This window comes from Rhinolophus ferrumequinum, chromosome X, assembly GCF_004115265.2.
Source record: "Rhinolophus ferrumequinum isolate MPI-CBG mRhiFer1 chromosome X, mRhiFer1_v1.p, whole genome shotgun sequence".
In the NCBI taxonomy this organism is placed as follows: Eukaryota; Metazoa; Chordata; class Mammalia; order Chiroptera; family Rhinolophidae; genus Rhinolophus; species Rhinolophus ferrumequinum.
In genome coordinates this window covers 100,900,613-100,914,152 of record NC_046284.1, presented here as the reverse complement: position 1 = coordinate 100,914,152, position 13,540 = coordinate 100,900,613, and the positions used below count along the sequence as shown (strand labels likewise).

General features: G+C 37.2%; 1 protein-coding gene across 6 annotated transcripts in view; it reads right to left on the bottom strand.

The window, feature by feature from the left end:
• The window catches only part of DMD (dystrophin), a 2,143,628-nt gene that overhangs the window by 670,992 nt on the left and 1,459,096 nt on the right, over positions 1-13,540 (bottom strand). The gene's annotated exons all lie outside the window — the stretch shown is intronic.

The window sequence follows — 13,540 nt, the reverse complement described above, 5'->3', positions numbered from 1 at the left end:
TTCTCTTATGATTTTCTTAATAACCTTTTCTCTAGCTTACTTTATTGTAAGAACACAGTATATAATACATATGATATACAAAATATGTGTTAATCGACTATGTTATCAGTAAAGCTTCTGGTCAACAGTAGGCTATTAGTAGTTAAGTTTTAGGGGAGTCAGAAGTTATATTTGGATTTCCGACTGCTTCGGGGGGGTTGAGGTTAGCACCTCTAATCCCACATTGTTCAAAGGTCAACTGTATTTCATAGTTAGCAGAGTAGTATTTGCATGTAATTTATAAGTTGTCATACCTAGTCCTAGCCTCTGTACCTTGTCCTGCATGTAATTATCCTATGTAACCTCAGAACCTATATAGGGAAGAGAAACTTGTTTTCTATTTGTGACTTCCTCATTCATTCTTAGGTAATGTGGATTCACTGATAAGTCAAAGAGATCAGAGTCTATCTTCAAGAAGCTCACAGTCAAGTGGGGGGACCAAAATAAATTCAAATGGTCCCAGAATTAAAGAGAAGATTTGATAGGTGCTTTGGAAAAGCAGTATGAATGATGCTATTTACACCAACAATGGAGAACCTAGTCTGGGAGGTTAGGGGAGTCTTTCCTGAGCACAACATTTGAGCAGAGACCTGAAAAGTAAGTAGGCATTGGATGGGAAAAGCAAGGGAAGAATGTCCTAAGTAGAGAGGCCAGTATGTGCAATGGCTCATAGTAGGAAAAAAAAAAAAAAACAGGACTTAAACAAAACAATAGAAAGCAGGTCAATAAGGAGCTAGGAAAGCAAGAAGTACATGGTATCCGGTAGAAGGGTAGTGAAATCAGAAGGGTCGTGCTACACAAGGTCCTGTAAGCTATTAAATACTTTAATTTTTATGTTGAGAACAACTGGAGGCCATTGAAGTGTCTTAAAGAGAGTGCTACCATGAAATTTATATTTTGAAGGGATCACATAGCTACATGATGTAGGGAAAAATAAATGAGGGGAGATTAGTTTAGGTTGGGATGACGTATTATTTATTATAAAAACCTGGGTGTGTTAAGAGTGAAAGGGGGCACAAATTAATTATACTGAGGCAATGGACATAAACCATGTCTGCCCAGCACAAACCAGGACTATGCTCATTCTAATATAAGGACGTGTATTGTATAATATATAATATAATGTATTGTAATAGTCCAGGACAGAGATGATAAAATATTGGGGAGGGGTAGTGCAGGATAAACCCAGAGAAGAAAGCTGATTCAAGAAATATTTAGGAGGGAAAACCAACTGGACCTGGTGATGGATATCCAGGAAGAGTGAGGTAAAAATGTGTGAAGAATGATTCCCAAGGTTTTGTTACTGGATGAGTGGTGCTACAAGACCTGAAGTAGGGAGGTATTACAAGGGAAGGTCATGAATTTGATTACAGGAGAAGATCATGAGGTTATTTTTGAGACATCTAAGTGGAATTGTTAAGTCGGCAGTTAAATACATAGTCTGGCACATAGAGGAAATTTCTTCATCTCCTATGGTCTTCTCCTCTGTCAGTCTCTTCTATTTTTCTTATTATGGTCTCTGGATTCCCTGAAAACAGGGCCTGGGAAAGGACTTGTGTGTGGATAGTCTATTTGGGAGCTGATCCTTGGGAAGCAGGAATGAAGGACCAGGAAAGTGAAATAGAGAGGAGGAAATGAAATATAATGTGTATTACTGAAGTTACTACTATGGGAAATAGGGACGGCACTATGCCAGAACCTTTCCATATTCCAGAGAAGCACAGAGAAAGCCTCCCCAAATAGTCCTCTGAAAGGAAGAGAGGCTAAAACGGTATCCATGGGCTCGCATCTGCCACTGGTTGAGGGTTGCTCACCCATTATAACGTCTAGTCTGGGATAGCTCACAGGACCTGTGGGTTCCTGGCATGGCCGAGAAATCCCTTGAGCAGAAAGTGAGAAAATGGGAGTCATTCACTTGACATGGGATGCAAAACTCACACAGGACTGTCCACTGTAGCTAGAGCTGCAACCAGAGGACGGTCAAAGACATATGACCCCAGGTACCAGAGACATCTGCTACATTTGTAATGATAATGCTTTGGAAGCATAATTTTCTCCCCCTTTGGTAGTAAGATTTTCCTTTTTTCTTTTTAGTTTTATTGGGGAATATTGGGGGACAGTGTGTTTCTCCAGGGTCCATCAGCTCCAAGTCATTGTCCTTCAATCTAGTTGTGGAGGGTGCAGCTCAGCTCCAAGTCCAGTTGCCGTTTTCAATCTTAAGTTGCAGGGGGCACAGCCCACCATCCCATGTAGGAATTGAACCGGCAACCTTGTTGTTGAGAGCTCGCGATCTAACCAACTGAGCCAGCTGGCCGCTACACCGGAACCTTTCCATATTCCAGAGAAGCACAGAGAAAGCCTCCCCAAATAGTCCTCTGAAAGGAAGAGAGGCTAAAACGGTATCCATGGGCTCGCATCTGCCACTGGTTGAGGGTTGCTCACCCATTATAACGTCTAGTCTGGGATAGCTCACAGGACCTGTGGGTTCCTGGCATGGCCGAGAAATCCCAAATGTAGGAATGCCTTAGGGTTCTGTCCTAAGTTCTCTTCTCTTCTCATTCTCTACACACTTCTTAGGTCATCTCCACTCTTGAGACTTCAGTTATGTTTTATTGTATGTCCTTACAACGGTGGTATCCATATTTTTAGCCTAAGCCTCTCTCCTGACTCATATGGCTAGCCTACTTCGTGGTTTTGTAAGCATCTTAAACTCAGTATGTCCAAAATTAAACTCATTGGCACCCTGAACCCTAAAATAGTCCATAGATTAGTAGTTTCAACCAACATCCACTCAGTTTGCCAAGCTAGAAGTTTGGGTATTCTATTTGCATTCTGCATATCTCTCCCTTCAATGTCCAATCAGTTAACAGGTCCTGTTGTTTCTACATGCCAGTATTTCTAATCTGTCCACTCTGTCTCCATTCCCTTTCTTGCTTCCCTAGAGCAAGTCATCATTATCTCTCACCTGGACTGCTGGAACAACTTCCAGTGTTATTCTTATCCAATCCATTCTGTACTCTTTCACCCAAGCAATCTCTCTAAAACACAAATATGATCACGTCACTGGCCTCTTTAAAATGATCCAGTGGCTTTCAATTGCCCTTCAAATAAAATATGACTGATTTCTCTAATATGCCTTAAAATTCAATGTAAGAACATGCCTGAATTTTTGGCTTCACCCAAAACTTCCTCCCTGACACAACCCTCCTCAACCGTTGCCCACACAGCTCAATGTTTCATCCATATTGGCATTTTTAAAGATGTGCCAGGCTCCTTCTTGCCTCCAACCTTTACTTATGCCATTTCCCCTGCCTGGAACATCCTCCCCACCCCCTAACCTGCCTAGGTTTACCTATGTATCCCTTACATCTCATTTTCAAAGTTCCTTTTGTCCAGAAAACTTTCCCCGCCAACTACACCGCTCCAAACTGGGTATGGTTCTCCCATAGCAGTCTATGTCCTAGTATGTGTCACATATATTTATTTAATTGTTTTATTTTCTGAGAGTCCAGGAATTGTGTTTATCTTGGTCAATTCTCTATCCCTAACATCCAACATAAAACAGGGCATGTAGTAAGCCTTAGTAAGTTCTCTGATGAATTAGTGTATTGACAAATTAATACCAATGCATACTAAATGCTCTTTTTAATTATAAAAAATTAACACTGAAGTTTTTATAGTAGTTTTAGGTTTACAACAAAATTGAGAGAGAGGTACAGAGATTTCTCATATGTCCCCTGCCCCCACACATGCATGGTCTTCCCCATTATCAATATCACTCACCAGAGTAGGCCATTTTTTTTTTTTTACCAAGGATGAACCAACACTGACACAACATTATCACCCAAAGTTCGTAGTTTACCTTAGGGTTCACTCTTGGTGTTGTATATCCTCTGCTTTGAGATGAATGTATAATGACATGGATCCATCATTATTCCGTTACCCTGAAAATAAAACCTAGCCAGCGAATCAGCTCTAATGTGCCTTTTGGAGCAAAAATTAATATAAGACCCAGTATATTATATTATGTCATGTTATGTTATGTTATGTTATATTATATTATTATATTATACCCGGTCTTGTGTTATAGTAAAATAAGACTGGGTATTATGTTATATTATATTATATTATATTATATTATATTATATTATATTATATTATATTATATTAAAGACCCAGTCTTATGTTATAGTAAGATAAGACCGGGTCTTATATTAATTTTTGCTCCAAAAGACGCAATAGAGCTGATTGTCCGGCTAGATCTTATTTTTGGGGAAACACGGTAGTACCATACAGAGTATTTTCATTGCCCTAAAAATCCTCTCTGCTCTCTTTGTTCATCTCGGCTGACTCCTCTCCCCGCACCCTTTGTAACCACTCATCTTTTTTATTGTCTCCATAGTTTTACATTTTCTGGAATATATATAAGTGGAATCATACAGGGTGTAGCCTTTTCAGATGGCTTCTTTTACTTAGTAATAAGTATTTAAGATTCCTCTATGCCTTTTCATGCCTTGATAGCTCATTTCTTCTTAGTGCTGAATAATATTCCACTGTCTGGCTGTGACATAGTTTACTGATCCAGTTACTTACTAAAGGACATGTTGGTTGCTTCCTAGTTTTGGCAATTATGAATAAAGCTGTATAAACATCCATGTGCAGTTTTTTGTGTGGAGAGAAGTTTTTAACTCCTTTGGGCAGATACCAAGGAGTGTGATTGCTGGATCATATGATAAAAGTCTTGTTTGTTTTGTAAAAAAAACTCCAAACTGTCTTTTAAAATTGTTGTACCATTTTGCATTCCCACTAATAACAAATGAGATTCCTGGTGCTCTACAGCCACACCAATATTTGGTGCTGCCAGTGTTCTGAATTTTGGCCATTCTACTAGGTCTATAGTAGTGTCTCATTGTTATTTTACTTTGCATTTCTCCAATGACATATGATGTGGAACACCTTTTTATATGCTTATTTGTCATCTGTATTATCTTCGTTGGTGAGGTGTCTGTTAAGGTCTTTGGCCTATTTTTAATTAATTAAGGTCTTTGTCCTATTTTTAATTAATTAATTTTAATATAGTTGTTTGCTTTCTAATTGTAGAGGTTTAAGAGTTCTTTGTATATTTTGTATAGCAGTCCTTTATGAGATACATCTTTTGCAAATATTTTCTCTCAGTCTGTGCCTAATCTTCTAATTCTCTTGAAAAATGTTCTTTTTGTAGTCCGTAAAATTAGAACCCACAGTTGGAGAAGGAACATCACCAATAACTAAGAGTGTGTTGGAAAGTGACTTTTCATCTCTCCCAAAGTGACATCTTCTGCTGCTTTTAGCTACAGACTTTATCATTTTCCAACTAGTTCATTACCTAAGTGTTAGTTGAAGTGGCATTATCATATCATATCATTTTTACTGATCTGTGATGCTTCTTTGGGAGACCATTCCAACTTTGGAGAAGTGTGCTAATGGTTTCAAGGTTCAAAGCAAGCTCAGATCTCATGTAAAACACAGGCATCTCTAGAACTGTGAGCAGTAGATTCCAAATGACACAGAAATGACAACCTCTCCTTGAGTACACCTAAGGGTACCTCAATGATTAAATATATGAGGCTTGTGTTTATAAGAACAAAAAAAAAATCTAAAATCTTTTTTGTATTTTTGCTGCTGAGATAGGAAAATGTTCTCCAAATTAGGCTTAATTCTATTTATATAAGTACTCCTAAATATTTTTTCAAATGACAGTGGAATACTCTTAATAGCTGTAGCAACTGTTTCATACTATCTCTTTATTATTTATTTTTCTTTTTTTATTTAAATTTATTGGGGTGACAATTGTTAGTAAAATTACATAGATTTCAGGTGTACAATTCTGTATCACATCATCTATAAATTACATTGTGTGTTCACCACCCAGAGTCAGTTCTCCTTCCATCACCGTATATTTGATCCCCCTTACCCTCATCTTATCTCTTTATTTTTACTATGAGGGCTTTACAAATTTCCATCCTAAGCTAGACAACTGGCACTCTTATTAATGAGTAAGCTTTAAAAACACTGTTGATAAGAAATCATTTCTCCTTGGAAGAAGCCTTAAGACGATGAGAGAAATACATTTAAAAATCGATATTCCCTTTATTAGCTACTATGAATCTATCAGCAATCTATGTAAAAAGGAGCCAGTAAACTACAGTTCTAAGGTCAAATTTGTCCCACCACCCATTTTTGTAGTTTCATTGGAACACATCACACCCATTCATTTATGCACTGTCTACCAATGTTTTTGCACTTCAGTAGCAGAGTTGACCTTCTGACCTGCAAAGTCAAAAATATTTACTATTTCTCTCTTTACAGAAAAAATTTGCAACCCCCTGATTTAAAACTTCCTTGAAGTGATATACATAATTAACCCATAACGCTTACTGAAATGAGATATTCTACAAACTAAAAATTTACTTTATAAAATCGGGATTTAAAAAAAAAATTTCCCCAAATTACATCTTCCAAGCTTCAAAAAGCATTGCTAATTACAGTGTGTTATGATCTGATGAATAAATTCCTAATCTCACTAGTGTAGTTACAACAACAGACCAGAAATAGGAAAATAAAAGCTTCTATCCTTGATTTCAAATAATACTACCAAGTTATAGCAATCAAAACAGTATAGTATTGGTAGAAAACAGTCACAAAGATCATGGAACAGAATAGAGAGCCCAACAATTAACCCACACACATAGGGTCAATTAATTTATGACAAATGAGGCAAGGACATACAATGGGGAAATGACAGTCTCTTCAATAAATAATACCGGGAAAACTGAACAACCATATGCAAAAGAATGAACGTGGACCACTATCTGGAGCCATATACAAAAATTCACTCAAAATGGATTAAAGACTTGAACGTAAGACTTAACACCATAAAATTCCTAGAAGAAAACATAGGCGGTAAGCTCCCTGACATCTGGTCTTAGTGATGTTTTCTTGGATATGACTCCAAAGGCAAGGGCAATAAGAACAATAAATAAATAAATAAATAAATAAATAAAACAAATGGGACTAGATCACATTTAGTGTCTAAATAGCAAAGGAAACCATCAACAAAATGAAAAGACAACATGCTGAATGGGAGGAGATATTTGCAAATCATATATCTAATATGGGGTTAATATCCAAAATATATAAAGAACTAATACTGAAAAAGGTGAAGGGATTAAAAGTACAAATTGGTAATTACAAAATAGTCACAGGGATGTAAAGTACAGCATAAGGAATATAGTCAATAATATTGTAATAACTATGTATAGGGCCAGGTGGATACTAGACTTATCGGGGGCATCACTTCATACATTATACAAATGTCTAACCATTACGCTGAACAGCTGAGAATAATATAATACTGAATGTCAACCATAATTGAAAAATAAAAAAGAACTCATATAATTCAATAACAATAAAAACAATCCAATTAAAAAATGTAGAGAGAATCTGAATAGACATTCTTCTAAAGAAGATGGAGAACAAGTACATGAAAAAAATCCTCAACATCGCTAATCATCAGAGAAATGCCAATCAAAGCCAGTGATGTACCACCTCACACTTGTCAGAATGGCAATTATCAAAAACACAAGAAATAACAAGTGTTGGTGAGGATGCAGAGAAAACAGAACCCTTGTGCACTGTTAGTAGTATAGCCACTACAGAAAACAGCATGGATGTTCCTTAAAAGACTAAAAATAGAACTACTACATGATCCAGCAATTCCATTTCTCAGTACCTATCCAAAGAAAACAATAACACTAATTTGAAAAGATATATGCAATCCTATGTTCTTTGAAGCATTATTTACAATAATCAAGATATGGAAATTATCTAAGTAGCTATCAAAGGAAAAACAGCTAAAAAAGATATGGTACACACACACACACACACACACACAGGAATACTACTCAGCCATGAAAATGTGTGAAATCTTGCTATTTGCAACATGGATGGACCTAGAGGATATTATGCTGAGCGAATTAAATCAGACAGAAAAAGACAAATACTGCATGATTTCACTTATATGTAGAATTTAAAAACAAAACAAAACAAAACCAGACTCATAGATACAGAGAACAAACTGGTGGTTGCCCGAGGGGAAGGGGGCTAAGGAGGAATTAAATGGGTGAAGGGGGTCAAGAAGTACAAACTTCCAAACATAAAATAAATAATCATGGGGATATAAAGCACAGCATGGAAACTATAGTCCATAATAGTGTATTAACTTTGGTTAACAGTTAATAATTAACAGACAGTACCTGAATTTATTGTGGTGATCATTTTGCAATGCATACAAATGTCAAATCACTGTGATGTACACCTAAAACTAATATAATAATGTGTGTCAATTATACTTCAATTGAAAAACTGCTTCTATCTTGAGTCCCCTCTTACTCAGTTTTCCCATTTACAGCAAAAGGATAATCCTCATTCTTCAGGGATATTTTAAAGATCAAAGTAGATAATGCATACTTGTAAAGAATTTCATTATTTATGATCATACAGATTTCAAAGCTTTTTTTTTTCCAATCCCAGCTTTGCTGACTGCAGTCACAACTTGTTTTAGTTCGTATTCATGTGGAAGTCTGACCCATCTTATCATTTAGTTACTCTGCCATTGCCCATTTATATTTCTTGAGTGTGCATCTCTTAGGATTATTACTGTCCTCATCTTTTCTGCCCACTCAAGTCTGCCCACTCATTCATTGCAATCCACTTGCACCCATTGCCTTGCTCACACTGGCTTTTACTCTAATGCTTTGGATTTATCCAGAAATGAAAAATAGATTCCAGTCTAGGGGCGTGCTTAAGTGGGACACCAACTAGTAGAGAGGTCAGCCATATCCATTTTGATGAGTTCTAACGAGGCTGTTAACTTTACTTCATTTTATTTTCACAGAAATTTCAATACCATCTAGTCCAGTGGCTTTTAGTATTTTGTAAGCATATAACCCCTGCTTCAAATGAAATCTTAAGAAGAAACACACCTGGTAAAGCACAAAATGGGGGGGGGGGCAGTGGACTGGTTGAAATTAGAGATGGGAGGTCAAGGGAGGTATGGGGACATATTGGATGGGCATCTACCATGTTGAGGGCACAAGGGAAGGCTCTCCAGAAGAGAGGATGAACCCTAGGTTTCCGGTTTGCATGCTTGGTTGGATGAAGTCCAAGACAATAGTCATTTTAATTATTTCATGATGAAGTAAACAATAGGGTCCAATTTATTCACCACTGCTACTGAACAAAGAAAACACAAGATAATATTTTTAGAAAGTTTTGTCTGAACACAAAAAAAGAGTCGACCAAGGAGGTTATGGTGTTCTTTAAGAAGAGATTAAATGAAGCGCTACTTAAATAGTTTTCTTTAATTAATTTGGAATTGTAGCTGGGCACAGGACGATAGTGCCTTGTGGTCTTTTCCAGATCTATTTTTAATAATTCTGCTGTTTTGCTGGCATCTGACCTTGGACTAACAGATACAGAACTGGGAGAATAAATAAAAGCCGAATAGTAATGCTGTGGGAGAATCAGACTTATCATCTTAATGCCTTTTTTCCTTTGTCTCCATGGCCCTATCTTCCAGGGGAGAAAAATGAGAGCAAGAGAGAAACACAAAGAGAGAGAGAGGGGGGGGGGGTTGGGTGGGGGGGAGAGAGAGAGAGAGAGAGAAAGAGAGAGAGAGAGAGAGAGAGAGAGAGAGAGAGAGAGAGAGAGATATTACATACAGAGTGCCAAAAAATGTATACACGTTTTAAGAAAGGAAAACACTGTATTAAAACTGTAATGCTCAATATATACCGATAACAAAAGATGAACACAAGTCAGGTTTATACATTTTTTTGGCACCCCCGCTATTTCCTCTGATTGAAATCACGTCCATAGCTACAAGGTTAGTGCTATGCATCAAGGGTGCTACTGTTTTAGACCTAAGTCTACTCACATAGCTTTGATGTGAGATTTGGACATCAAGAGACGAGGAGGAATAAGGAGCGTTGCTGTTGAATTTCATTTGGGGAATACATTACATAAGTATGAATGGTATGGTAGAGTTGATTCTACATTCTATGGAGTCCAGTGCATTATGTGCACTATCAAGATCATGTGCGTTTAACATAAAGATGAAAAGACAGGCATGGACTTTAGGAAGATACGCTTTCAGGGTCATGCTGTATCCACAAGCAAGCTGGTTTTCTTTGGGATAACAACTTTCTCTAGGGTTTACCTTCCTCCTATGGTAAAAAAAGATCATAAGGTGGGACCTAGCTCATAAGGCTGTTGTAAGACAAAACAGAACAATGCACAAGAAATATTTAGCAAAACTCCTGGTACAGAGCAAGGTATGTAATGCATGTTAGCTCTAAGATAAATATTAGGTATGTTTGGGTCAACGCAAAAGACGGGGGATAATTGAAATCAAGGTAGGTATTATCGTTGGAAAAAGCTATGATATGCCTAGGCATTACTGTACTACAATCAGACTGTGAGACCTTAGAGACCCCCTAACGGAGTTAAACACGAAGTGACAATGCTGTTTTGCCTGATTTACATCAGACCTTTTTGCTAAAGCACATTTTCCTCACTATGCTCAAGACAAAACATTTATTCACCCAGATAATAGATCCAAATCCAGGCATTCAAATGTTGCTTAGAGTCAGAGATCAAGATGGAAATCCCCAGAATCATACAGATTTGTGTCTGTAAACTTGCTTATTATATCCACATTCAAGGAGGTAGGAAGGGATCGTGTCAGCTTTTTAACCAGAATCTTTTCATTACTTCTCCCTGTTGGGGTTGCAGCACATGCTGTGAGTGACCTCCAGAGATTCTCAAGCCATATGCAGAGAGCAAATTGAATCTGAAAGCTTTATTAGATAAGTTTGTCTTTCAGCTGCTGGGGGTGGATGGCAGCTGTATTGGAAAAAATAAAATTTCTTGTGAAACTGGGTCCCGACCTTGCAAAAAAAAAAATCTCAATTCAAAGTGCATGATTCAATTCTGAGTCATGTCCTTATTTGTTAAACATGGAGTGCAGGTTCAAAAGAAAACGGCACATTACACCTTAAAAAAATAAGAATCGGTAGGAAACATAAGAAGACCTCCCTTTTGATCTTGCTGGACTTCGTAAGCAAAAATGTTTATAACCAAATCATAGGATTAAAAAAAAAAAAAACAACCATCGAGGAAACGACTGTTCTCACTCACTTCAATTGAGAAAACTACCTCCTTCACTTCTAACTCACAGTAAATATTATAAGAAGTTTATTTATATCTTTTATCCATAAATTTCTTCAAGAACAAACAATAATCCTGGAAAGCTAAAGTGACACTGGAGATTGACCAATATGTTTTATTTCCATATTGTCTCGTACGTTTTTAGCAGCATGTTATTTAGTTCCTGCTTTTTAATCTTGGAGGGCAACGACTCTTTTGAAGTTGTGATAATTGCCTCAGAAGCAAGAATTGAAGGTATTATAATTTTGACTTTTTTTTGCTATTGTTGGTCTATATTACAAGTTAGGCACTGGTGCAGTTAGTACTTTTAGCAATTTTTGCCTAAATATTAGAAAAGCTAGATTAGTCTGCTTAATGAACTCATCACGGACTGGCAAGCATTTTAGAAAATAAGATTAAAACATACTTTCTTAAAACTACTGAAGATGAGGAAAGGAAGAAACTGTATAAATTTTAAGAGGAAGATAGCATGTTAGACTTCTAAAATAACAGTTCTCAAATTGGTTATAAGGTCATAGTCAAGAATGAGATGGGGATTAGATTTAGCCTGCAAAATATGCACCAAAGCCACAGCATCTCCCTATTTGATCAATACTGCAGTCTTAGAAAAAAAATTAGGATGTATCACTGAGAGTATGAGGCTAAACATATCTGTCAGCTATGTCTAAGCAGAAAAAAAACAGTTGAGATAATGTAAGAACACTGAAAAGCACTGAGATCAAACTCAGGAGATATGGGGTCGAGTCCAGATTCTACCTAAACAGCTGGACAAACTAGGATCATTTAATCTCTTTGATATTATAATTACACGAAGGTTGACTGATTTGATCCTATTCTAAAATAAACGGACTGCTTGGTCAAAATATATTAAACACCTACTACATGCTAGTCATTGAATAAAAGCTGCATACATTGAGGAACAAGATATAAAATAGGATCCTCTCGGAAATTACAGTCTATTCGAAAATGAAAAGTAAATAATCACATAAATAATTTAGTAATCAAAACAATGATAAGGATATCAAAGAGAAAAAGTATGCTTTGAGATCATATAATAGGAGGCTCAAGGAAAGAGTCGTGTAGAATAAAAGGCACAGTCCAGAGCTAAAGGATGAGTCATGGGAGAGATCATCCAGGTAAGAGAGTAGTAGATGTGGAAACACTGAGCACAGTAAGAAGCAGACATGTTAAAGGAACAGAAGAAAGCCAGAGATGCTGGGCTTTGAAGAAAAGGGGGGGGGCAGTAGAACAAGAAGGGTAGGCAGGGGAAACATCACGTAAGACCTTGTGGGCCACGTTAATAATTTGAAGATTTATTCTACAAGCAATGGGACACCATTCAAGCATTATAACAGAACAAGATTTGAATTTTGCATTCTTCTTCTTTATGGGGTATATTTATTTGGGGAATGGATTAAAGAGAGGTATTTCAAATCAGTTAGGAGGCAAGCATCCAGATAAAATATGACTGTGGCGGAAGAGATAGACGTGAGTAAAAGAATTGGACAGATATTTAGATAATAAAATCGGTACAACTTGGTAGTTGATTGAATGAGGAAAGTGAGGAAGAAACAGGTGTCCATCCAGGATCACTTACTAATAATGGCTTGAGTGGATGGCATTGCCATTTGCTGAGATCGGGAACACACGAGGAGAAGAGGGGAGCGTCAGTTCACTAGTTCAGCTTTGGACATGGCGGATTAGAGGAGTCTGGGAGACATCCAAGTGCAGATGTTGAGTGAGTTGTTGGATATATGGGTTCCCTTGAATTCACTCTAATCTGCATTTCGTCGCCCATACCACTGTATCCAGCTTTCCTAAATCCAAGGTTGGTTCTCAGGCTTTTTCTTACTAGACTTGTAGGCAGCATTTGAGACAGTTTATCAATTCCTTCCCCTTAAATCACTTCCTTCACTTGGCTGCTAGGTTTCTGTCTTGCTTTTCCTCTTACTTTACTGACTACTTATTACTATATCCCCTTACGATTGGGGTCCTCTCCAGGACTCAATCTTTGTATATCTTCTTTTTTCCATCTACATTCACACCTTGGCTTTAACTAGCAAAATCTCATGGCTCAGCTATATGTTAGAAATTGTATATTTACATCTCAAGATTGGATCGCCCTGCTAACCTCCAGGTCATTTCGTCATCTACCTATTCTGCATCTCCATTTGGATAACGAGCAGGCATGTGTAACAATTTGCACAAAGCAGAGATTTTTATATTGCCTCCC